The following is a 27691-nucleotide window of genomic DNA, read 5'->3' on the forward strand; positions in this document are numbered from 1 at the left end:
ACATGCACAGATAGGTACACAAATGCATGCATACATTTTATATACATACTTATATGTGTTTGTACACACTGAGCAGTCACATGACTCTTAAGACAACATTCCCAGTCCTCTGAAGGGTCAGTGCAGCCTCCATAGATGACCCACATCACTGCTGGTGTGTTTATAATGGTCACAGACTATCCTCAAATAAAGCGGGATGTGGAAGGACCTGTCAGAAGGGTCAAACTTAACTCCTTTTACATCAATTTGTATAAAGAAGTAATGCCAAATTTAAGAAATTTGTGAATTCAACTGACTACATGACAGAGGAAGAAAAATCTAGTGATTCCTTTGTTTTTGACAGAATGTTGACTGATCAAGTGGAAAGTGACATCCACCAGGCACTTGCAGCTGTTCCATGGTGGTTGTTTGTTAAAGCAGCTCATTGTGACATCCAGAAGGACCCGATTCCACTATTCTGCACAGACTGGATCACCCAGTTCTGGAATGAAGTGGTGGCATACTACCCTTGGTCTAGAAAGCAGTTACTCACAGAAGTTGAATGGGAATACAGCTGCAGAGGGGCCTTGAGAATAAGCTTTGCACTTGGGGCAACAACTTGCAGACAAAAAGTCAACATTATACCAACACTTGGCAAGAAAAGTTCTCAGTGAGCAACACTGGTTAAGATGGCTACTAAGGAACTGAGCCTGTTAACTGTATTTCCTCCAAATGAATATGGTCTGTACAACACAGTGGGGAATGCATGGAAGTGGACCCTGGACTGGTGAACTGTTCATTATTCTGTTGATGAAATGTTTAAACCCTTGATCATAAAGGGAACCTCTTTGGGAGTGACCAAGTAAAGAAAGGCCGATCATATATGTGCCATAGCTCCTATTTACACATACATCTTTGCTTCCCGCAGCCAGAACACACAAGACATCTCAGCTTTAGACCTTGGGTTCTGCCATGTCTTTTCCTAGATCCATGATAAAAGTCAAGGAGGAAAGGAGGCCTCCTGTACAAGCTACCAAAAGAATGATGTCCAGCTTTCACTGGGCTTCCTGGAAAACTTTAAAGTGAACAATCTCTTGTCAAATGCAATGCCCAACTTTTGGCAGTTTCTGCACCCACTAAGCTGCTAACCAAAATACTACGCCCCCTTCCCTGCAAGACCCAATCACTAGCTCAGTGTTAGTAGCCAACATTTTATTATTGTCATGTGTCTTTGGAGAAGGCTGCAATTTTATCATTATTTTTAGGAGTGGTCTTTAAAGATAACGCTTAATATTTAATGCCAATCTTGCTTTCTTCCACTATTTGGAATTGCCTTACTTTACTAACTTTAGTTAAAAGTGGGAATGCATAATTTAATTCATCTTTCTTTAACTTCAGAAACATGGCACCAAATAAGAGGTCTGGGATTTTCTTGCCTGTAGAGGTTAAAACAGTAGAACAAACTTCTCAAATTTTGCATTTTTAAATTTGAAGCCTAAGCATATAAATTATGGAGGTAAGTAATTTACCAATTGATCCTGGCAAATCAATCAATCAATAAAGATTTATTAAACCCCTGCTATGTGCTAGGTACCGTGCTCAAGATGGCAAACTGTCCTAATGATCCATTTACCTTTTCTAGAAGAAGTTGAAGGTACCAGGTAGAAAGCAATTATTTAAGATGACCTAATAATTTTATTTGTACAAGAGTGGAAAAAATGTAATTCTATTGGTTCCAGAGTCAGTCTATTTGGAATAGTTTTTAAATGGAGAAGAAATTATAAAGTGAGACTAAATAATAATGGACTTATTTTATCAATAAAGAGCTCGAAAATTCTATCCCAAAAGGTTAGCTGAAATATTATTTATTCTCTAAGTTGGTCATATATTTCTACCTTATTTTCCAAATTGCAAATAAAAAAATGCTTGATAAAATCCCCAACTAACTTAAAAAAAGGTTAACTTGAGATCATGTCCATAATTTCCTTTCACACTTGTATGAAATTGAATCCAAAGATATTTTTTGTCACATTTGAAATGGATCAGGTGTTATGTTGTCAACTCTTTTGCACTGTACTTTAATAATGGCATACTGGGAAGAAAAATAATATTAGTGCCAAGACTTGGAAACATAAATTTGATCAAGTCAAAACTTGCTATGTTTCAGTTTTCTCTGCTATGACATAGGAATTATAATAAGTAGCCTATGTAAATCATAGTGTTGCTGTAGTGAAGCACTGTTTAAATCGTAAGCAATATATAAATGTAAATGATTAATATGCTTGTGTCATTTTACCTTTCATCATTCAAAACCCATTTTCCTAGATGTAGAAGATCAAAATTGATAGGAGTTGAGTATTTCTGGATTTTTGGGTCATATATTATCTTCCTTAAGTAGTGGGCTCATACTCTCCATTTTGCCCTAAATAGAATTAAGTTTGTGATAGTCAAATTTGCTTGGCAGTTGGTATATTCCATAGATCAATGAAACTTTCTCTGCCTATTATTACCTTTATTCATTGGTCATCTTCCTGTTACATAGTAGGCATTTAATAAACCTGTTGACTTGCTTTCCTATAGCAGTTGTTGTTTATACTGCACAACCTATAACTGAATTTTATTCTGTATTTAATAGTCCATTGAAGTCTCATGTTCATAGGTCTCATTTAACTACTAATTTTGGTTGTTTTTTCATTGTCACAAAAGTCTATATCATTAGTACCTTTATTTGTGGAGCTATATGGCTATGAACCATGGTTGTGATGCTATATTGCTATAAATCACAGAATACTTAAATTAAAGAATATTCAAAATTATGAGTAAGCAAAGGTACAACAAAAATTAAAAGGAAATGTGTAAGTAGGCTTCAGGCCTTTAGCAGTATGAGAAATGAATATTTCTTTTTTGTATTTAATAATTAATTATTATATCAGGACCATTTTTTCCCTTTTCCCTCTACCTCATCCAGAAACCAGCCAGTGTGGGAAATCTTAGGCAGAGATTTATCCAGGCCAAGATCTAACCAGACAGTAAAATAAATACTAAGTTTGGGCTAATGGGTGCATTCCTGCTCACTGTGTTTGCTCAGACAGGTCTGAGGAAGTGTTGATTCTCTCTTCTTGTCAGACAAGTGATGTGGAAATTGTTAAGTCTCTTTGACCAAGATTTGGGTGACCCAAGTCATGTTACCCAAGACCCTCATTGTAATATAGTCCACACTCTTATTGTAATATTAAATTTCTCAGTAATTGTTAAATGATCAGAGTTGTTTGCCACCCCTTAGGAACACCTACTCTGTGAAGAGCGTATAAACTGTGAACCCACCGCCATGAGAAGTCACTGGTCTAAGAGAGATGACCAAATGACCATCTTTTTATTAATAAAAGTGCTGGCTTTATTAATAAAATGATTAAATTACCCAGAAATTACATCTTTCAAACTTTTTAATTTTTGCACCATTAACCACTTTTGCAGAAGACAAAGTATAAAATATATCAAGGATATTTAATATCAGTCAAGAAAGAAAACAAATGTTTATTAAGTTCTTAATACATGTGAGGCACTGTGCTAAAGACTGGGGACATTAGATAAATAAAATAATTCCTTCCCACAGGAGTTTATATTCTATTGAGGAGAGGAGGAGGAACACTACTTATAAACATGGGTTTATATGGAATTTATATGCAATTAATATAAGGTATTTGGGGGATAAGGCTGCTCCATAAGTTGTGGGAATCAGGAAATGCTTCATAAAGAAAGCAGTCCTTTAGCTGACCCTTGAAAGTAACCAAGAATTCTTAATTGGTCAGTCATATAGGATGAATGGGAAATAATAGATATATAAGACCTAGTGGTAACCCCAAAATAACAAGAAAAACAGAGTATTGGGAGGATCCTCTACAGAGGTCTTGTGGAAACGCATGAACGAAAAGGGAAAATAAGAACATATTGAGAAGTCACCTCTATATCACTAGAGGGAGTTAAATAAAATCATGGAATCATCAAAATATCCTTTAAGTACTGAAAGTCTTGAATCATATTGAATCAAAATAGGAAATGTCTCATTGACAATTTTTTTATTAAATAAAACTTCCTTCTTTTTTTCTTACTCCAAAACATCTAAAATCCCAAGCAGAAAATGAGAAAAGAGAAAAAAAGATAACACAAAGTTCTATTTTTCCTATCTAAAAGGGCTTGCTTCTTCAACTTTCCCCCAACATTCTAAGTACTAAATTTAGGCATAAATTTTCCTGTTTCCAGATGGAATGGCTTGACTCTTACTCTATCAAAGTCCTCTTCATTTAATTTATGCTTCTTGATTATCATCATTAGTCTTCATGGCAGTGGGGTGGGAGAATTGCTTTGTATATTTCTTTTCCAAATCTACTGTCATTTTATTTGCAATAATTACAGTAACACAAAAATAAAGTTGCTTCTTATTGGAGCACAAGTAGTTGGTTAAAATTCATTAAGGGATTTTTTTTGGAGGGAATATATTCAGAAATGCTATTATGAGTTAAAATATTATTCTAACTGAATGATGGAAATGCTATTTTCTGTTAGAGACCAAGGCCTCCAAAGTTTGCATACCCTCAAGGGAAAGATTTAAGTCTACTTAGGAAATAAGAAACTAGCAGAATGTAGCTGAGTCTGTGGGCATTTACCTTGTCATTATCCCTGGGTGTTCTCTTTGTCCCCTTCCAAATCCTGCATGAATTACAATTGCCCAAAAAGATAAAATAAATCTTGCTTCTCATAACCACCAATGAATATACATAGGAGATATGCTCTCAATATTGTCTTAAGGGGTGCTAATTCCCAATAAGTCACAGAAAACTTATGCAGAAGAAAAATAATCTAAGATCTCCAAAGGCTTCTATGACCCCTTTTAAATCACTCCATTACAACAACAATGATCTTCATTTTCCTATTAAGAAATAGTGTCTGCTACTTTTGCTAATGCTAGCTGATCTATCGAAGCTCTTACTTTAAAGTGCTCAGAGTTAATATTGACTCTACTAATGCATGATCTCTTTCTGAGGTATGACACAGTATGTAATCAGTCAATGGTTGTTGTGAGGATCAAATAATATTTGTAATGCACTTAGCACAATGTCTAGCATATATTTGGTGCTTAATAAATGCTAGTCCTATGCCTCACCATCATATTAAATGCCTGGAATACAAAGAAAGGGGGAAAAAAGAGCCCCTGTTTTCAAGGAGCTTATAGTTGAATGGAATAGACAACAAGCAAATAACTATGTAAAAACAAGATACATACAGGATAATATTGAAATGCCAAGTTCAGACTTATCCCATACATTTACTAACTTTGGTTTAATTTTGGTGTAACTGGGTTTAATTTGGTGTAATATAAATTTGGTGTAATTTTGGTCAAGGCTTTACACCTCTTTAGGTCTCAGTTTCCTCATCTGTATAATGAGAGTGGTAACAATAACACTCACTTCACAGAGTTGTTGTGAGGACAAAGAAGTAGGAGAATAACAAAATGTGAATAGAATACAGTTGTATACAGTATCAAAAGCATTAAGCAGATCAAATGGAATGATGAGTGAGGATAAAAAGCTTTTAAATTAAAAGTTAAAGCGTAAGTTAATAACAATAGCTGATATTTATATGCTCTGACTTCCATGTATTCTTCCAAGTCTTGACAAAAAAGCTGAACAGTTGATTCTTCTCCATTAGAGATTTCCTTCCACAGTGACATTATTCTATTAAATAGTAAAATTTTGATCAAGTCATTAAGCTAGGTATGAATCTGCCCAAAAGAGCTCCTCAAATCTAAATCTTTTTAATTTTATCCTTGAGAACACCATGACATATTTTGTACAGCATGGTGAAATCTAAGTGTACAAAGTTCATTTGCTATACCTATGCAGTAATCTTGTCAGAAGATAAAATGAGGTTAGCCAAGAATAATCTGTTATTTATGAAACCATAGTAATCTTAGAATTTCCATTTTCATTTCTAATTCCCCAGAACCCACCACTTTAAAATAGTAGGTCCTAGAATTTTGTAAAAAAAAAAAAAAAATGAAGGTTAATTCATTAGCTTATAGTTTTGAAACTCTATCCTCTCCCCTTTTTTGTTTGTTTGTTTTTGAAAATCAGAATACTTACTCATATCCAATAGTGAAGCAACTCTTGCATATTCAATATTTTTAAATTACTTAGAGTAGCTTTAAAAATAAAAATTTTCTGCTCTTTAAATACTCTTGGCTAAAGCACATCTGGGCCTGGTGATTTGAATTTAGAGAGGACAGTTGCTCTCTTACCATCTTATCTCATCATCTTGGGTTTCAATTCCCTGTTAATCTTTGTTTCTATGCTTCCTAGGCTGAAACCATTCTCTTTGGAAGAAAAAAAGGAAAAATGCATTGAGCAGTACTGCCATCCACCCCTGATCAGCTGTCTTATCTGTTCTTCAATCTTTCCTTTTATATAAAGATTAAAAAGCCTTTACACTGTTTTTATCATCTATCATGAACCGTGGCTTGTTCTGACCTTTGGAGCTCTTGGCTTGTGTCCCAATTATACTCTCTTTCCCATGATCTTATCCCTTCCTTTTCGTCTCATTATTCCCTTTCCTTCAAGTGAATTATAAGATTACAATATCAAAACTGGAAAAAAAACCTTCAGGGTTCCCAAGTTTCATCCCCTAATTTACAAGCACAGAAACTGAGGACTAAGGAGGTAATGCGATTTGCCCAAGGACACAGAGGGAATAAGTGGAAAAGCCCTGTGTTCTAATTCCAAATGCTGTGTTCCTTCCATTCTACCATGTTGTCTCCTTGGTGTGTCACTTTTGTACTAGACACTGAATTTTCCTATCCTCTACTTACCTCAGTGTCTGATATCTTTAAGCAAACATTGTCTCATTTCACATAATGCTCATGCTATTTGAGGTGGAAAAAAAATCTCATTGACCATTTAATATACCCAGTGTCTGAGTAAGTCTTTCTATCCCGTAAGTAAGGAGTGGCCATCCAGTTTCTGCTAGAAGAATTTCAGTAAGAAAGGACCCACTAGTTCCCAAAGTGTTTTTCTCCCTTTACATAGATCTAATTTTTAGGAAATTAGAAAACAAAAGGACTCAGGTCACTGTTGCCCTCTGTTGATTCCAGAGAAACTTGGAGGTTTTTGGGAAATGCAGCACCAACCCACTTAGTCCAAAGTAACTGAAGCATCATCTCTAGTCACCACAGTATTTGCTAGCTTTTCACCTCATATCAGTTTTTTCTGTCATACCTATGCCAATTTTTTTTCCCAAATGTCCCCTGGTAAATTCAACACAATTTATATTAAAAAACCTTGAGTGATTTTTATCATACTACTATATATGACCTAGGATCACTCAAAAGCTTAACAATCCATACAGGAAAAATCAAATCAATTAAGAATATGTATTATACAGACTACTGTTTGTGGTTGGATGGGCAGCCCACTGAGTTGGTATTTTAGTGCATTTATCATAAACATACCTGAGATGGACAATTATACCAAGAATTAAAGAAGATAAAGAGAATGTACCAGATTGCCTTTGTGTTATTCTACAGTATTTTTGATGATCCCAGACTTCTCAGTGAAATAAAATGCATCTGTTTAACATCAATATTTTTGGTAATGCTATATTACTATGAATCATGAAAAATCACAATTGATGAAAAATGAAGATTGTAGGTCACTCAAAAGGTAGTAATAAAGAAATGTATAGCGTGTGTAAATAGGCTGTAACATATTACCAATAATTTGCTAATGATCAATTACATTAGGAACCAAAATAAAAGGTAAAGATAGAAGATTTGTACAACTGAAAAAGAAGAGTGGTTGCTCAGGTAATCAAATAATAGACAGTCTTGTTGCTGCACTAGTATCCTTACACACTGGGGAAGACCTTTCAGCATATAGGATGGAGTCCCTTGGAAGGATTTATGGGAAGACAAGAGTCAAACAAGATGATAAGGCATGGCTAAGTGGTGATCTGCATTATGCCAGGAAATACTCACATTAATGAAATTGCTGTTCTTCTGATAAAATAAATGACACATCGATATCCTAGGTTACATATATTTCTCCTTTCATTGTCAGCAGTCTATAAACCCTTATTAGAGCATTACACATGCTCTAGTTGGGAATTTTAAAATTAGTATGGGGAGAAGGGAATCAAATAGTTGCCAAAAGGTATTTGAGGGGCAAGCATTTTTATTTCTCCTATGTACTAGTGATGTTTCATTTTGGACAGAAGAGTTTGTCAAGTACTTTTATTTTAAATCTCCAAAATATAAATCAAGCAAAGCAAGGTATGAATAAAGTAAATAAAAGTCTAGACAAGAGGAAAGGAATGTAAAAGGGAGGTGGAGAGTGTGATAAGAAAAGAAGGAAAGCTGAATAGACAAAGAAAAATGCAAATGAAACATGATCCTCTTCTCAAGATTTTTTCATTGATTTAGAAAAAAGCAGAAAAGATTTTGGATAGCTCATGCAATTCTTTATTTTTTCATGGTCACTGTTCATTGCTTTTTGCTTTTTATTTTCCAAGTTTTCTGCAACCACACCTTCTTTCTATTTTAAAGTGACTATAATCTGACCTCTCTTTTAGCTCCTGTCAGGTAACTTGGCCTTTGCTCCTTCCTCATTTTGCTATTTGCCCCGGTCTATCACACTAAACAGAAGTCTGAATTTGAGGCATAGTTAAATCGCAGGTGTTTAGGATAGTGAAGATATGACCTAGTGGGAATTTGATAGCTTTTGTCAAGCATTTGAAGGACATCATATAGAAGAAAGATTAGACTTGTTCTACTTCTTCCAGGAAAACAAAATTAGAAGCAATGGGCAGAAGTTGAAAAAAGAAAGATGGAGACTTATTGTAAGGAGAGGATAAAAAATTTCCCTTTCAACAAATCAATAAACAAACAATTATTAAATCCTCACTATTTGTCATGCTATGTATTAGGCACTGGAAACACAAAAAAATAAGAAAAATGAAATAGTTTCTCCCCTCAAAGAACCTATATACTACTAGGGTGGGGAAATAATGGTATGTACAAGATGAATACAAGAAAGTTGCAGGGGGGGAGGAGGAAGGGGTTACAGCACATGGAGTTGAGGAGATCCTAAAAGGTGAGGCTTAACAATTAGAGATATCCAAAAAGGGAATGTACTAGCCCGTCTTAGGGATATTGTAGAGAGAATTCTTAAGCAAATGTGGGTTGGAGTAAATGTCCTCTATCTTCTCTTTAAACTGTGAAATCCTGCAATTATTAGGTAGTGTTTTATAGTACCAGAAGTGTAAAAATGCATACGTGTGTATGTATATGTATATATATATGTATATGTATGTATATATATATGTGTGTATATATGTATATACATATATACTCACATACTTATGTGTGTGTGTCTGGGTATTTTTATGCCTATATATGGATTTCTCTCTCTCTCTCTCTCTCTCTCGATTATATATATATAAAACATGCATATATACACACATATATACATACATACACACATATTTGTATGTATGTATACATATTTTGTGTATATAAATATACATATATGTATGCATATGAATATGCTAAAAATGTACGTTATTTTTTCTCTTATATGATGCTACTTTTAATCTGTGTCTGACAGGTTCATTTCCAAAATAATTTTCCTTGGTTCACAAAGGCTGTTTTTACATGGCTGTCACAGAATAGAATTGGCCAAAAAATTCACTGGCTCTAATTTACCATGACTTTTATAGACTGTTACATGAATTTTGCAAAGAGAGAAAATTAAATGGCATTTACTGAATGCTTGTTTATCTTATACAGAACAACATACAAGTTCTCTCTAATTTTACATAACTATATAGAAAGTATCAGTAGGCCTCCAAGCCATAATTAATCATTTTTGAATCTAGGGCAATATCACTGACTGACCCCAGGGCAAGTGACACAAGACTTACTCTCAAATTATCTTTGTTAAGAAAAATTCAGATGCATCTGACACCCGAGAAAAGCACATGGAAAGATTCCTGAAAAGGATGGAAAGAGTGGGTACTCTGGGTGTGCTGAAGGCATAAAGCACCAAGGAACAGTACAGTATGCATGTCAAGAACAGGGAGAAGATATAGAGGACTATACAGCAATATATCCTAAGACTGTATATAAAAAGCAGTCAAATGAAATTGTAAACTAATAAAACTGGCTGTTTAAAGAAACTGCCCCAAGTATATTCTTCTGTTTTCATTGATTCTATCAAATTTAAAATGAGACTAAAAGAAAAGCATCTAAGTATCTAAAAGGATGTCTATGTCCCTTAGCAAACGCAACTTCATTTTCTCTCAAAAAAGATAAGACTGTAACTAATCCAACGTACAAAAGCAAAACCTAGTGTCAAATGATAATTGAATATGTGGTATATCCACAGAACAAGTAATTGTTTATCTTCAAGGTACCATTAGTATCAGGAAAATGAAGGAACAAAATTGGATTTCAGCTAAGGGATATATGAAATGTTTATTTGTAAACTTTTTTGTGTTATTCAGCCTTAAGCTGCCATGAGCTTCTTTTAAGTCTTTTTTAATTTGCCTCATCCTGATGTTATGTATTTTGGTAAACATCAGACAGAAACATAAAGAAAAAAAAGTATTATTATTTTTTTCTAAAAATTAAATATACAAGAAAAGAAAAAGAAACATTAAAAACTTAAATATGAAAACTTAAATAGAAGATAAGAAAAAAAAAACATTGTCCTGTGCACAGCAGAACATGAGATTCAAAATAGAAAAAAAAAGTTCTTTGTTTTGTTTTTTTTTAAGAACACCCACATGTTTTAAAATATTAGTTACCTACTGAAGGAAAAAAGTGCCTTTCCTTAGAAATTGATTATAATTCTTTATGATATAATTTGCCTTTTAATTACCTTTAAAAGTTGTGACAAAACCATCAAACATTTGCATAAATTCTAACATCCAAGAAATAACACAAAATTCAAACAAAGAAAAACATCCCTTCTGAATAAAATATCCTACTTTTTCACTTACTAGATGACAAGTTCATTGTCATATGAAGTTATCAACACATAGACTGGAGAAATAGATTTATAAATAAGAAAATGGTTATCTTTATATCATGCCATGTATTCAGAAACTTCTGCTACAATAAAAAACACACTATTCTATTCCAAGCCTGTGTTCATCACAAACATCTGTTATGAAAACAGCTTTCTAAGTATAATCTCTTCCCTTTTCAACATCAACCTATACTATCCTCTACTCTGGAATCCCTGTCTCTCTTATGCTATTGTTGTTCACAAATTGCCAAACTGAACTGTGAGTTAATTCCATTACCCACCTCCTTCACACAGAACTAGGAGTCAGATGCCTATGCTGACTGAGTCATCTATAAATTTCATCTATTAGTCAATAAGTATTTATTAAATGCTTACTATGTGGCAGGAATGGTGCTAAGCTATGAGGTCATATAAAGATGAAAAAGAAAGAGCCTTCCCTCAAAGAACTCATAATCTAACAAGGGGGAGGTGGGACAACTGGGCTAGTGGTGGTGAGAGAAGACAACAAGAAAACAAATATGTATGAACTATATACAAAATAAATAAGAAATGATTAAAAGAGGGAAGGAACTAGAATTAAGAGGAGTTGAGAAAGGCTTCCTGTAGATGATGAGACTTTAGCTGGGAAAAACAGGAAATCAGAGAAGCTAGTAAGTGGAGATGGAGCATGAGAACATTCCAGGTATAGGTGACTGTCAGAGAAAATGACGGAAGCCAAGAGATGGAGGGCCTTATTTGCAGAAAAACAAGGCTGCCACGGTCACTGGATCAATGAGTACAGGGCAAAGAATGAGCTGTAAAAAGACTCAAAAGGTCAGAAAGGAACTAGGTTATTACGGATTTTGAAAGCCATGCAAAAGATTTTGTATTTTATCTTGGAGGTGACAGGGAGCTACTGGAGTTTATTGAGTAGGGAGTTGAGGCAGTGGTAACATAGTAGACTAGCACATTAGGAAAATCACTTCAGTGGCTGAATGGGGGATGGATTGTATTGGGGAAAACAGTTGATTCAGGCAGACCCACCACTGAATTACTGCAGTAGTCCAGCCATGAGATGATAAAGGCCTGCACCAGAGTCATGTCAGTGTCAGACACAGAGACTGTGAAAGTGAAATCAACAAGCCTTAGCAACAGATTAGATATGGAGGTGTTTGTAAGAGATCCTGAGGAGTCAAGGATGATTCAATTTGTCCCTCAATAATGCAAATCAATACTTTTACTCCCCCATAATTGATTTTCTGACTGTTCTCAGCCTTCCATACAACCTTCTTCCCAGTTGCATAGCCATACTGAGAAACTATACCTCAATGTCTTCATCTTTTATCTATACACTTTCCAGGATGAGACCTTCCTAGACTACTCAGTGAATACTCAGTGGTGAACATTTCTGGTCTCATCTACTCCCAGGCCGTCAGGTGTCCTGTCATTATATGTGTATCCTTCCCTCTGTCTCCTACTCCATATCTGCAAGTCAAGTCATCATCTCCCTGATGTCATGGTTCTCTTTGAGAATGAAGGACAAAGCACAACCTGCTCAAACAGGGACCCAGCTGGCCAGTTCCAGTTGGGCAACTCAGCTCATCCTCTTCTCCCCTCTCTTCTCCTCTCCTCTCCTTTCCTCTTCTCTCCTCTCCTTGGGTATCATGCCCTTACCTGAAGGTGTTATGCCCAAAGGAAGGTAAATTTTGGTAACTGAAAAATACCTAGTTAAGTTAGGGATTACTGGCTTGATTTCTTTCTTAAAGACCATGCCTTAAACCCAATTCACTCTGAATCTCATTAACTGGATAACAACAGGTCACTGCCCAAGTGCCATTTAATGGTTATTTTTTGGGCCTTCCTGGCTTAATGTGAATGTCAATAGTAACTGTTGCTCTTTTAGCCAACAACACTGAGGGTCTTCCCCTCCCAGTTTGACTTTTTTTTTTTTAAAGAGACCATCCCTTGACTCACTTCTTAAAGAGGCCTATTCATTGAATGGGCTTTGCCTCACTGAAAGTAAGAACTTCAAAAGGCTTTAGCTTAAAAAGGGCAAGGTCTCCAACTGCATTCTGGACCATCTGGCCACTGGACCCAGATGGCTCTGGAGGAGAAAGTGAGGCTGGTGACTTTGCACAGCCCTGCCTCTCTCAAATCCAATTCAATTGCAAGTCATGTCATCATCTCCCTAATATCATGGTCCTCTTTGAGAAGGAAAGACAAACCACAACACAATCTGCAAGCATAATGAAATACTGCCATTATTCCTGAAAAAGGTATGTTGTTACCTATACAGTTCCCCACAATAATAGTACTACATTCTCTAAAACTTTGAGCTGTTATGAAGTCAAATAAACCTCTCCTAATGCCTCCCTAGAGATCTGTACCATCCTTTTGATTATAGTACCACCCTATATAGTGACTTCTTAAACAGGAATAAACTTGGGGTTTCTAGGGAACCCAGCAACTTTCACTTTGGAGGAATCTTCATCTCTGAAAGGTAGCTATACCATCATCCAGATACATATTAACACCCTAGGTGTTCTATTCCATCTAGAAAAGAGATCATTGTTTCTGAGGAAGAATTTATCTGCTTTGAGAGGTCTTACCTTCTCTTGAGACCTATATGGTCCACATCAAACAATTATAAAAAGATCCCAATTGCTTCTTCACATTCTTGCTCTCTGCACTGCTGGTCTATTTTCTCCTTCTGTGTTCTGCCTGATGAAGCCAAAAAGCAAAAGAATAGCTTAAGCATATGAACTATCCATGAAGATGCAGCATTTCCACAACAAAAGTTTCATCAAAGAGGCAATGAGGACTTTATATATTATTAAAATGACACAAGGGAGAAAAAAGGTTGCTCCTGAAGCATGCTTGGGCATACCTGTCATTATCCATTTCAGTGGTGCATTTCATCAAGAAAAGTCTCTCAGTGGCCCAACAAGTTCTTGAATTTTGCATTATTTTATTGATACATAGTTAGCAATAAGAGAGCTAGTGTTACATGAAACTAACACTCTGTTTCCAACTAGACTTAAATATAATGGAACCCCTCAAGATTAACATCTGCCTAATGGGTTATGGCCTATCAAACATTTGAATTCATAGACATTTTTATAGAAAATATTTTGCTTCATGGCATTCTGCAATTTGTTCAACAATCAGTATGTCTTATAATGTGGCTCCTTTTTACCACATCTTACTAGACTTCAGCTCATATAACAAAACTTACGTATGCAATAGAATGATATTCAAATGTTGGAAATCAAAAACAACACCCTCATTGATCAAGTGCTTTAAATCTCTGTAACATCATTTTATTGCTCAAAAATAACTCTGCTACAAATTGATCTTTCCCTTACATAAAGATCTTCCACCCAATTCATTGTCTGTCTGGACCACCAAATCAAGCATTTGGTTTTAGTGATATGCATTGTTCCCTTATCATTTCTGGAATATATCTTATGTTCCTTACACAATTTTCAATAGTTCTAGAATAAATCCTATGATTAGTGAGTGGGTGAGTGTGTGTGTAGACATTATTAATACTGATAAAAAGTGAGTATAAAGTTTGTATTTATTATATGGCTTCCCTCTCTAAAACCCATAAAGAATTTTCTTGGAAGTGACTTCCAAAAGCAGAACTAAGATGGCAGAGTAGAGAAGTACTCAATGGATCTCTCCTACTGTTCCATCCAAAGAACTTTAAAATAATGCCTCTAATTGAATTTTGGAGTGGCAGAGTAAACAAAAGGTCAGAGTGAGACGTTATTTCAGCCCAAGTTGAAAAGAGAGATCTGTGTCATGGAGGTAGAGCCTAGCCCACAGCCCACATGCATGTAAGACCAGTGGTGGAACTAGGAGGTAACAGAAGCAGCAGCAACTTTGGGAGCCTCTAAACCAAAGATGGTAAGGAGACCTGGCAATTGGTCAGAAAAAGATTACAGTTTATTCCTGTGCTAACAATGGACACAAGAACAGACACTGTGTGGCATCTCTATCGCTCCATTTCTGGGTTATAGTTCAAGGGCAGAGAAAAAGCATGTACAGTCAAGAGGGGGTGGAAGCCTTGAGGGACAACTGTTTAGCAATTCTTTTACCTATACCAATTTCTAGGACATAATTTAAGGGCAGAAAAGAGCCCTTTTGGTCAAGAGGAAGTGGAATCCCTGAGGGGAAGTAAAACTTCAGGCCCAAAGGATTTGAGACCCTTAGAAACAGTATCATTTTCAGTCCCAAGGGAGGAGGGGCCTGAGGAGCTGTATGGATTGCAAACTCAGGAGAACAAAGGCCCTTCCTGTGCAAGAATCAGAGTTCAGACCAAGAGAACAGTGACCACACATCTCCCCAAATCATATAACCTTGAAAGCACTGAAAACTTCCAAACCACCAGAAATATCTCTGAAAATAGCAATGCAAAAAAGCCTTAAGACTGATTCAGTGCCTCTCCTGCCCCGTCCTTCCCCCCCCCCCCCATATGGGGAAGAAAGTGCAATTTCCTTTTTAGGCAATTGAGGTTAAGTGACTTGCCCAGGGTCACACAGCTAGTAAGTGTCAAGTGTTTGATCTGAGGCCAGATTTGAACTCAGGTCCTCCTGACTTTAGGGCTGGTGCTCTATCCACTGTGCCACCTAGTTGCCCCCAAAATTCTAACATTAACATGAAGTTCTAAATCAAGAAGTAGGGTGGAAAAATGAACAAAAAACAAAAAAGGACCTGACAATAAAAGGCCACTATGATGACAGAGAAGATCAAGCCACGAACACAAAAAACAATAAAGTCAAAACAGTTACAAATGAAGCCTCAAAGGGAAAAAAAATGTGAAATGGACACAAGCCAAACAAGAATTTCAGGAAGAGCTAAAATTATTTTCAAAATCAAATAAGAGTGAGAGAGGAAAATTTGGCAAAGTAAGGAAAGCAAAGGAAGAAAATTATGAAAAGAAAATTAGCATCCTTGGAAAAAAAAGTACAAAAAAGTTTTGAAAAAAAAATAAACCTTGGCCAAATATAAAAAGAGGAACAAAAATTCACTGGTGAAAATAACTTCTTAAAAAGTAGATCTGACCAAGTGGAAAAAGGAGTACAAAAACTCACTAAAGAAAATTATTCCTTAAAAATTAGAATTGGACAAGTGGAAGCTCATAACTCCATGAAACAACAAGAAACAATAAAAACGTCAAAAGAATGAAAATAAAATAAAATAAAGTGTGAAATATTTCATCAGAGAAACAAAAGACCTGAAAAAATATCAAAGAGAGATATTTTAATAATTATTGGATTACTTGAAAGCTATGATCAAAGAACAATCCTAGACATCATGTTTCATGAAATTATAAAGGGAAACTGCTGTGATACCCTTAAACCAGAGGATAAAACAGAAAGTAAAAGAATACATTGATCATCACCTGAAAGAGTTCCCAAAATAAAAGCTCACAAGAATATTATAACCAAATTTCATAGATCCCAAGTAAAAGAGAAAATACTTCAAGGGGGCAGAGCCAAGATGGCAGAGTAAAAGCAATGACTTGCTTGAGTTCTCTCCCAAACCCCTCCAAATACCTATAAAAAATGGCTCTAAATAAATACTAAAGCAGCAGAACCCACTAAAAGACAGAGTGAAACAAATTTCCAGCCCAATACAACCTGGATGGTTGATTGGAAAAGTATATCACACCAGGCTGGGAGAGAAGCACAGTTCAGTGTGGGCAGAGCAAACCTGGAGCAGGCCTCAGAGGAATGAATCACCGGCACCTGTGGCAGTTTCCAGACTCCTCAACCCATGAATGTCAAAGACAACTTAGAAGGTCAGTGGGAAAAGTTTGTTTCCACGGTGCTGAGAGAGAAGGACAGTTGGTTTCCAGCCCTATTCCCTGAGCAGGGCCCCGGGGTGGCAGCTGCCTCCTGAGCTTAGGGCCCACAGACTAAGGGGGAATTGAGTGGCTGATCAAAGCAGGATTGCAGAGATCACTCTGCTGGTACAGGATTCTCTGGCTTTGCCTATGCTTGGATCTGGGTCACAGTTCTGGGTGGTGGTCCTGAGGCAAGAAGGATTGGTGGCATGGTGGAGCTTGTAGTGGTTGTGGAGAGGAAATCCTCCTCACAGTTCCAAGACAGAAAAGAGTGCTCATAGACCAGAGCACAGGCCAGGAAAGGAGTAAACACTTCTCCTTTGATCATAGCACCTTGGAAGAACTGAAAATTTACAGGTCCCTAGAAGTATCTCTGAAAAAAGCTGCACAAAACCCCTAAAGCTTGGGACAGCACATTCTCCACATTGGAAACAGGCTCCTACCTTAACAAAGAGTTTATAACTCAAGTAATTGACCGAGATCATGAGCAAGCAGCACAAAAAAAGTCAGACTATATTATCTTACTTTGATGACAAAGAAGATCAAAACATACAACCAGAAGAAGACAACAAAGGCAAAGCTCCTACATCCAAAGCCTCCAAGAAAAATATGAATTGGGACCAGGCCATGGAAGAGCTCAAAAAGTATTTTGAGAAGCAAGTAAGAGAAGTAGAGGAAAAACTGAGAGTGATGCTAAAGGAGACCCAAAAAAGTACTGAAGAAAATAACACCTCAAAAAATAGCCTAACTGAAATGGCAAAAGAGGTCCAAAAAGCCAATGAGGAGAAGAATGCCCTAAAAAGCAAAATTGGCCAAATGGAAAAGGAAGTCCAAAAACTTACTGAAGAAAACACTTCCTTAAAAATTAGAATAGAGCACCTGGAAGCTAGTGACAATTTGAGAAATCAAGGCACTGTAACACAAATCCAAAAGAATGAAAAAATAGAAAAGAATGTGAAATATCTCATTGCAAAAACAACTGACCTGGAAAATAGATCCAGGAGAGAGAACTTAAAAAATTATTGGACTATCTGAAAACCATGATCAAAAAAAGAGACTAGACATCATCTTTCAAGAAATTATCAAGGAAAACTGCCCTGATGTTTTAGAACCAGAGGGCAAAATAGAAATTGAAAGACTCCACCAATCACTTCCTGAAAGAGATCCCCAAAGGAAAACTCCTAGGAATGTTGTAGCCAAATTCCAGAATTCCCATGTCAAGGAGAAGATATTGTAAGCAGCCAGCAGGAAACAATTCAAGGATTGTGGAAACACAATCAGAATAATTCAAGATTTAGCAGTTTTTACATTAAGGGTCTGGAAGGCATGGAGTATGATATTCCAGAGAGCAAAGGAGATAGGACTACAATCTAGAATCACCTACCCAGTAAAACTGAGTATAATCCTTCAGGGTAAAAAATGGTCATTCAATGAAATAGGGGACTTTGAAGCATTCCTGTAGAAAAGACTAGAGCTGAATAGAAAATTTGACCTTCAAATACAAGACTCAAGTGAAGCATGGAAGGGGTAAACAGGAAAGAGAAATCATAAGAGACTTACTAAGGTTGAACTGTTTACATTCCTGCAGGGAAAAATGATATTTGCAACTCATGAGTCCTTTGTCAGTATTAGGACAGTGGGAGGGAAAGAAATTTATATGTATGTATAGACAGATAGATAAAGGGCACAGGGTGAGTTGAAGATGAAGGGGTGATATCTGGAAAATAAAAGTAAGGGATGAGAGAGAATTATACTGGGAGAAGGAGAAAGGGAGAAGTAGAATGAGGTAAAATATCTCACTTGAAACAGACAAGAAAAGACTTTTACAGTGGAGGGGAAATGGGGGAAGGTGAGAGGGATGAATGAATCTTATTCTCATAGGATTTGGCTTAAAGAGGGAATAACATACACAATGGGGTATGGAAAACTATCTTACCCTACAGGAAAATAAGGGGGGAAAGGAACAAGAGAGCAGGGGGTTGATAGAGGGGAGGTCAGATTGGGGGAGGGGATAATCAAAAACAAACACTTCTGAGGAGGGACAAGGTCAAAAGAGAGAATAGAATAAGTAGGGGGCAGGATAGGATGAAGGGTAATATACTTAGTTTTTCACAACAGGACTACTATGGAAGTGTTTTGCATGACTACACATCTATAATCTGCATCGAGATGCTTGCCTTTTCAATGAGGGTGGGTGGGGAGGGAGGAAGGGAGAAACTTTGTAACCCAAAGTTTTAAAAACACATGTTAAAAAGAAAAAAAGAAAATTTTTCAAAATGAAAAAAATACTTCAAGAAGTAAGAAAGAAACCATTCAAATCCCATGCCACCACACTAAGAATCATAGAAGATTTATCAGTTACCACATTAAAGGAGCAGAGGGCTTAGAATATGGTATTACAGAAGGCAAAAGATCCAGCATTACAAGAGAGAATAACATATTCACCAAAACTGAGTATGACCATTCATGGGGGGGGGGGATATTTAATGAAATAGAGGACTTTTAAGCATTCCTGATGAAAAGACCAGAGCCAAATAGAAAATTAGAATTTAAAATACAAGTTTCAAGAGAAACATAAAAAAGAAACAAGAAAGAGAAATCATAAAGGATTTAGTAAGGTTAAACTGTTTACTTTTCTAATTTATTTCATTTTTTAAATTAATTTATTTTGAATTATAAACAATCACTTCCATAAGCTTTTGAGTTTTAAATTTTTCTCCCCCTCCCTCCCCACCTCCCTTCTCAACACGGCATGCAGTCTGATGTAGGCTATATGTATACATTCCTATTAAACATATTTGCACATTAGTGATGTTGTAAGTAAGAATTAAACCAATAGGAGGAATCACCAGAAAGAGGAAACAAAACACAACAGAAGAAAAAATAGCAAATAATATGCTTTGATCTGCATTTATACTCCATAGTTGTTTTTTCTTTGTGGATAGCATTTTCCATCATGAGGCTTTTGGAGATGTCTTAGATCCTTGTATTGCTGAGAAGGGTTAAGTCTATCAATATTAGTCTTCGCACAACATGGCTGTTATTGTGTACAACATTCTCCTGGTTCTGCTCACTTCACTCAGCATCAGACCATACAAGTCTTTCCAGGTTTTTCTGAAGTTAGCCTATTCATCAGTTCTTATAGCACAATAGTTTTCCATTACATTCATGAATCACAACTTGTTCAGCCATTTCCCAATTGATGGGCATTCCCCCCAATTTCCAATTCATTGCCACCACAAAAAGAGCTGCTATAAATATTTTTGTACATGTAGGTCCTTTTCCCATTTGTATTATCTCTTTGGGATATAACCCTAGAAGTGCTATTGCTAGGTCAAAGGGTATGCACATTTTTATAGCCCTTTGTGCATAGTTCTAAATTGCTCTCCAGAATGGTTGGATCATTTCACAACTCCACCAACAATGCATTAGTATTCCAATTTTCCCACATCTTCTTCAACATTTATCATTTTCCTGTTTTGTTATGTTGGCCAATCTGATAGATGTGATGTGGTACCTCAGAGTTGTTTTGATTTGCATTTCTCTAATCAATAATGATTTAGAGCATTTTTTTCATATGACTATAGATGGCTTTAATTTTTTCATCTGAGAATTCCCTGTTCATATCCTTTGACCATTTATCAATTGGGGAATGACTTGTATTCTTATAGATTTGACTTAATTCTCCATATATTTTAGAAATGAGGACCTTATCAGAAAGACTGGTTGTAAACATTCTTTCCCAATTTTCTAACTTCCTTCTAATCTTAGTTGCATTGGCTTTGTTTATGCAAAAACTTTTCAATTTAATGTAATAAAAGTTATCCATTTTGCTTTTCATAGTGTTCTCTATCTCTTGTTTGGTCATGAATTCTTCTGTTCTCCATAAATCTGATAGGTAAACTATTCCTTGCTCTACCATATTGCTTACAGTATCAACCATTTTATCTAAATCATGAACCCATTTTTACTTTATTTTGGTATATGGTGTGAGATTTTGATCAATGCCTAGTTTCTGCCATACTCTTTTCCAGTTTTCCCAACAGTTTTTTTCAAAGAGTAGGATATATTTCAAACAGGATATCTGCCAAATGAGGATGACTTGAGCTATTTCTCCAGAGCATATGGACCTTCCAAGAGTACAAGGACTTGTTCTGGGGAAGGAAAAATGAAGGGCCCAAGAGGGTCCACTAGAAGTATTCCAAAAGCAGTATATTTTTATCATGGAAATCATGATATCCCTGGAAATAAAGAAACTGAGCACTTTTCCAACCAAGACTGAGGTTAGTTAGGTCAGTTAGTCAAAGACATGGCTCTTGGCATGTTGGACCCCCAACATGGGCAGCTGAGACACAGGATGATTCAACTGTGATTAGTAAGGACAAATCTCTGGTCTTGAGAGAATTGAGCATTATTTTGAAAGTAAAATTGTATAGGGAAATTCAGCAAGAGGGCAATAAGAGCCCTTCCACTCCTCTAAAGCCTAGAATCCTCAAAATCCTCTGCCACTTTTAGATCTTTCACAGGAAGCTATAGAGGGCAAATTATGGAAAGATGGGACATCTATCAATTCTGAAGGGCTCTAACTCCACAGGAAGTTGTAGCAAGGAAGGCAGAGCTTAAGCCTTAGACCCTGAGGCAATTAGGCCCTCTGGACAGCTTTGTGGCCTTTGAAAGGAAACAAACAGACTAAGCCTTAGGAGATGAGGAGAGAAGAACCCTGGTACATAGTGATCCCATTACACTAGGTTTTCTAAATAATTCTGTTTTGTTGTTGTTATTGTTTGTTCTTTGTCTATTAAAATGTTCATGCTTTTTTGGTCTGTCAATTTTTGTTAAGTTCACAATAAATAGTATTTTAAAAATAAATAAAAACAGACGCTGTTACAAACACATAGAAAGATACATACACATTGAATTAGATATTGAATGCCCCAACCCTTTACTTCCCGAATAAAGGAAGTAAAACCCTTATCTAAAAGAAAATTGACATACACAGAAGCATATTGCTTGCAACATTGAGAAGCAATAAGAGAAATTGCCATTGTTGTCCTAATTCTATCCAATTAGAAAGACTATGAAATAGAAATTATGGCAGTTTTCAATGGGAATGATAACTCCATCTTCCAAAGTATCCATAGAAAAATGTCTGTCCTACCTCATGACATTTACCTTAGATTTTGGAAGCGTACTGCATGGTTCCTTGGCAAAAGAACTGATCTGAACCCAGAAGCCTAAATAATCAACTCTCTATACCCCAGTTCCCTCATCTGTAAAATAAGGGTATTGGATCTGATGACCTCAAAGTTCCATATAGTTTTAAATCTCTGATCCTATTATTTCTATAGAAGAAGGTAGCCCAAGATATATGTGGTACTCTCAGGAATTAAATTCTAAAGCCAAAACAAAAACAATTGCACTGAGGAGGAAAAGGGGTGAGTTTTCTAAAAGAATTAATATGAATCCACAGGGAACACATTAATCAGTTTTAACTTCTAAAAACTCATACAAAGGAGGTAAATAAGAATGGAGGGAGCTAGAAGAAGGAAGATGAAGGGATCTTGATATAGTAATGAAGACCAATCAAAGAGTTAGAGGGAGAGCCAAATCCTACCTGATACTGTGGCTGTTCTGTTCTTTGGTACTTCAAAGGGCTAGCTATCACTAGCCCTGGGCCAGTCCCACCTCCCTCCAATCTGCCACTCTCCACCATGGGCTCAAATAAATAAAAGATAGTAGAATCCACTAACATCATTACTGCCCAGAATAGCCCTCTCTGATGGAGAAATCTGATCTGCTAGACTGCAGCATCCATCTCTGGGTGGTCTTGCTTGCCATTATAATGACCTTTTTTCATAGGTATGATTCACCAACACATCCAATCCAATAAACATTTATTAAACACCAACGATGTGTCAGGAACTGTGCTAAGTACTAGGGATGCAATTAATAAAAAAAAAAGAAAGATAGCCTTCTTTCAAGGAACTTACAATGTAATGGGAGTGGAAGTGGGGAGGCAGCTCAAAAAGAGTCAGGAAATTGGGAGTGAGGGAAACAGGACACTACGGGGCATCTTGTTCCGGGGAGCTGAAAACAGATCAAAAGAGAGTGTCTATCCTAGAGAATCAGGTAAAAAATAACTTGAAATAGTGAACAAATTTGGCAAAGTTGCAGGATACAAAATAAACCCACATAAATCATGAGCATTTTTATATATTACTAACAAAACCCAACAACAAGAGATAGAAGAGAAATTTAATTTGAAGTTACTGTAGACATTACAAAATGTCTACCTGACAAAACAAACTCAGAAACTATACGAACACAATTACAAAACACTTTTCATACAAATAAAGTCAGGCCTAAATAATTGGAAAAAAAACATCAGTTGCTCATGGGTATGCCAAGTTAATATAATAAAAATGACAATTCTACCTAAGCTAATTTACTTATTCAGTGCCATACCAATCAAACTACCAAAAATTATTTTATAGAACTAGAAAAAAACAACAATAAGATTCATCTGGAAGAACAAAATATCCAAATTATGAAAGAAATTAATGAAAAGAAATGCAAGGGAAGGTGGCCTACCTATACCAGACATTAAATTGCATTATAAAGCAGCAATCATCAAAACTACTTGGTAAAGAAATAGAGTGGTGAATCAGTGGAATAGGTCAGGTATGCAAGACACAATAGTCAATGACTATAGCAATCTACTATTTGATAAATCCAAAGACTTCAGCCTCTGGGATAAGAACTCACTATTGAATAAAAACTACTGGGAAAACTGTAAAATAGTACGGCAGAAACAAGGCATAAACCACTATCTTACACACTATACCAAGATAAAGTCAAAATGGGTACAAGATATAGATATGAAGACTGATATTATAAGCAAACTAGGAGAGCAAGGAATAGTTTACCTATTAGATCTGTGGAGAAGGGAAGAATTTATGACCAAACAAGAGATAAGAGAACATTATGAAATGCAAAATGGATGAGTTTGATTACATTAAACTGAAAAGTTTTTACACAAAAAAGTCAATGCAACCAAGATTAGAAGTGAAACAGAAAGCTAGGAAACATTTTTTTAGATCTAGTTTCACTGACAAAGGCCTCATTTCTAAGATATATAGAGAACTGAATCAAATTTATAAGAATACAAGACATTCCCCTATTGAGAAATGGTCAAAAATATGAACAGGCAGTTTTCAGAGGAAGAAATTAAACCTATCTATTGTCATTTGAAAAAATGCTCTAAACCACTATTGATTAGAGAAATGCAAATCAAAACAACTCTGAGGTACCACATCACACCTATCAGATTGACTAATTTGGAAAAAAAAGGAAAATAATAAGTGTTAAAGAAGATGTGGGAAAATTGGAACACAAATGTATTGTTGGTGAGTTGTGAAATGATCCAACCATTCTGGAGAGCAATTTCTAACTATGCCCAAAGGGCTATAAAATTGTGCATACCCTTTGACCCAGCAATATCACTTCTAGGGTCTATATCCCAAAGAGATCATAAAAACAGGAAAAGGACCAATATGTAGAAAGATATTTATAGCAGCTCTTTCTGTGGTGGCAAAGAATTGGAAATTGAGGGGATGCCCATCAATTGGGGAATGGCTGAACAAGATGTGGTATATGAATGTAATGGAATACTATTGTGCTGTAAGAAATAATGAGTAGATGGACTTCAGAAAAACCTGGAAAGTCTTATATGAACTGATGCTAAGTGAAATGAGTAGAACCAGGAGAACACTGTACACAGTAACAGCTACATTGTACGATGACTGACTTTGATAGACAGCTCTTCTCAGTAATGGAAGGATCTAAGACAAATCCAAAAGACTCACAATGGAAAATACTATCCACACCCAGAGAAAGAACTTAGGAGTCTGAATGAAGATGGAAGCATACTATTTGCTGTCCTTTTCTTTTGTTGTTTTGTTTTGTTTCTTCTTTCTCATAGTTCTTCCCATTAGTTCTAATTCTTCTTTACATCATGACTAATGTGAAAATATGTTTAATATGAATGTATAAGTATGGCCTATATCAGATTGTATACCATCTTGGGGAAGTGGGAGGAGAAAGAGTGGGAGAAAATTTAAAATTCAAAATCTTATGGAAGTGAATGTTGAAATTAAAACTAAATAATTATTTTAAAAAGTAAATAAAATAAAAAGAGAATATCTAGCTTGCTTCAGAATGGCAAGAGTCCTCTGGTTTGATGTTTTCTTGACAGAAAAGTATATTTTTTCAATAGTACAAAATATGAATTTAAAAAAAAGAAACTAAAAGAAAAGTAGAACCTCTCAGATACTTATAATCTATCCATTGATCAGATTTTTACAATCTAGCCAATAGCTCACAGACGCTCAGATTCCTTAAGAGTCTGGGTAATATGGTGGATCTTTAATAAACCTTGTCTTTGGCTGAAAGAAGGCTTGGGTTGAACTCTTTTGGGCAGGACCCGCATGTCATGATCTTGGGGTCCCAGCACCCCTAAACCTCTAGACCTCATCATATGGCTCCCTACATGGGGAAAAACTGCCTAATACCAAGCTTCTCAGCAGCCAAGATTGGAAAGTACATAAGCCTCCCCTCTCCCCCTAATCCCTTTCTTGCCCTGCAATTGGGTGGATTTCCAAGCAACTAGGAAGGCTTGGCTTGGAGGCGCTTTTCAGGCCTGACCTCTCAGGTCCCATTAGTTCAGACAGCCATGAGGTTGTCTCAAACTCAGTCTGACGCTCTCAGGCTCTCGGTCCAGTGGTACTGTTCAAGGCCATGGACCTGGCACACCTTCTAACCGGAAGTGTAGGCCCAATCCTCTCAATTCTCTCTGTACTAGGGAATTGGGAAAACTTGGGTACCTTTTTGGGCTTTTGGTTTTTTGTTTGTTTCCCCAGGTTTATTCCCAAATCCTCCTTTAAGGAGGGAGGGACTTCTAGCCCCCATGCCCACAAAGGGTCAATCCTCTTCAATTCCCTGAAGATTTGCCTTTGGGCTATCTTTTACAAAATTGGGAAAAATTTAATTTCTCTGAAGAACTAAAAAAGAAAAGGTTGGTGTTCTTTTGCAACACTGTTTGGCCTCAATATCACCTGGAAAATTATGAGTCATGGCCCATTTTGGGGATGTTACAGCAACATACTCTCCAAGTTAAAAAGATATTTTAGCAAAGAAGGAAAATGGATGGAGATTCCCTACACAATGACTTTTGTGGAACTTTTTGGGGATCCCATTCTCAGAAAAGATTATAGGATGCCTGTAGCTACAGCTGCCTCACAAATGGGGAATGGGGATCAAATAGACTTTTTGGATGACCCTCTTATGACCCCCAGTACTAGATCACCCCCCTCTTCCCATCCTCTGTTAATACCACCTCCCCAGCTCCTATCTCCGCCCCATTCTCCCCTGACTCTCCCTGTTTCCCATGTCCCCCCTCTTGTTTTTCCTTCTTTTTTTCCTCTAGCCTACTTCCTTTCATATTCTGCCTGGTTCACTTTCCATATATTCTACCCTGCATTTCCTCCTCAGGCCACTGTGGTAGAGGGGACCTCTACTCAGGCTTTTGACAAGGGCCTTGCCTCCACACCTCCTCCCCAGCCCCTTTACCCTGAAGCAAGGACTACTCAGGCTCCAGTCTTGGTGGTGTCTCCTCCCCTGACCCGTCCTCCTCCTCTGGTGCCAGTTGATTTTTTCCCTTGCCAGCCAGATCCCCTGGCTTTGCAGTCCAGTTCAGCCAGCATTCCTCAGTCCCTCACCCACAAGAAGGCACAAGAAGTGGGACTTCCTATCTCCCTTCCTCCCTAACCCAAGTTCCCACAGTGTCTTCAGGGCTTTTTCCCCTAAGGGCAGTCCTGTCTCACCTAATGGGATAATTAGGGTGCATGTTTCATTTCCGTTTCAGACCTCATTCAGGTCAAAGATTAACTGGGGCAATACTCAGAAGATCCCTCTAAGTTTACTGAGGGCTCTAAGGATGTGTTCCTACAACTTGAGCTTTCTTGGGATGATCTGCATATCCTCTTCTCCACCTGTGTACCACTGAGGAGAAAAGGAGAATCTGGGAACAAGCAGAAAAATTTGGGGACCATTTGGCTAGCCCACAAAATACCCTCCAGGAACAGCTGCTGTTCCCCCTAGTGACCCAGGATGAGATTATCAAAAGAGTGAGGATAGGGGAAAGAGAGACTATATGGTAATTTGCCTGTTAGAAGGCATTTCAAAAGCAAGTGAATTTTCAAAAAATTAAAATTACTCAGGGATTCTCCTTGAATTCTCCCACTTGATCGAAAAGGTCTCTGGTACTCTCCTGAGGCCATAATCCCATCTACTGGCCTTTCATTGTGGCTATGTCTAATCTCCCAATTCTTTGTTACCCTTAACCTAGCATAGCCCTATAGCCCCCAGCCACTTCCCACTCTTAATCCTAGCTAGGCTCTATTCTCCCCTGGCCACCTGGTACTTGTCCCTGACTTTCTATTACCTCACAGTCCCAGCAGACTACTTGGCCACTCCTAGATCTCTCCCATAGTCTTTCTGTATATAAAGTCCATCTTGTCTCCATTAAGGTGCACAGATTTTTACAATCTAGACAATAGCTCACAGATGTTCAGATTCCTTAAGAGTCTGGCTAATATGGCAGATCTTTAATAAACCTTGTCTTTGGCTGAAAAAAAAAAGTACAACCTCCATCTCAGATGACTAATCTTCTGATGTTTATAGACAGATATAATAAAAGGAAAGCAATACATATTCTTCCAATTATTTTTATTGAAGGATGAAT

At 36.7% G+C, this 27691-nt stretch overlaps 1 pseudogene; it reads left to right on the plus strand.

Annotated features, from left to right (window-relative positions):
• The first annotated feature begins 135 nt into the window (after positions 1 to 135).
• Positions 136 to 26715, plus strand: LOC114049464 (annotated as a pseudogene).
• Positions 26716 to 27691: the final 976 nt, after the last annotated feature.

The sequence above is a fragment of the Vombatus ursinus genome, unplaced genomic scaffold (genome assembly GCF_900497805.2).
Source record: "Vombatus ursinus unplaced genomic scaffold, bare-nosed wombat genome assembly UNPS02014798.1, whole genome shotgun sequence".
In the NCBI taxonomy this organism is placed as follows: Eukaryota; Metazoa; Chordata; class Mammalia; order Diprotodontia; family Vombatidae; genus Vombatus; species Vombatus ursinus.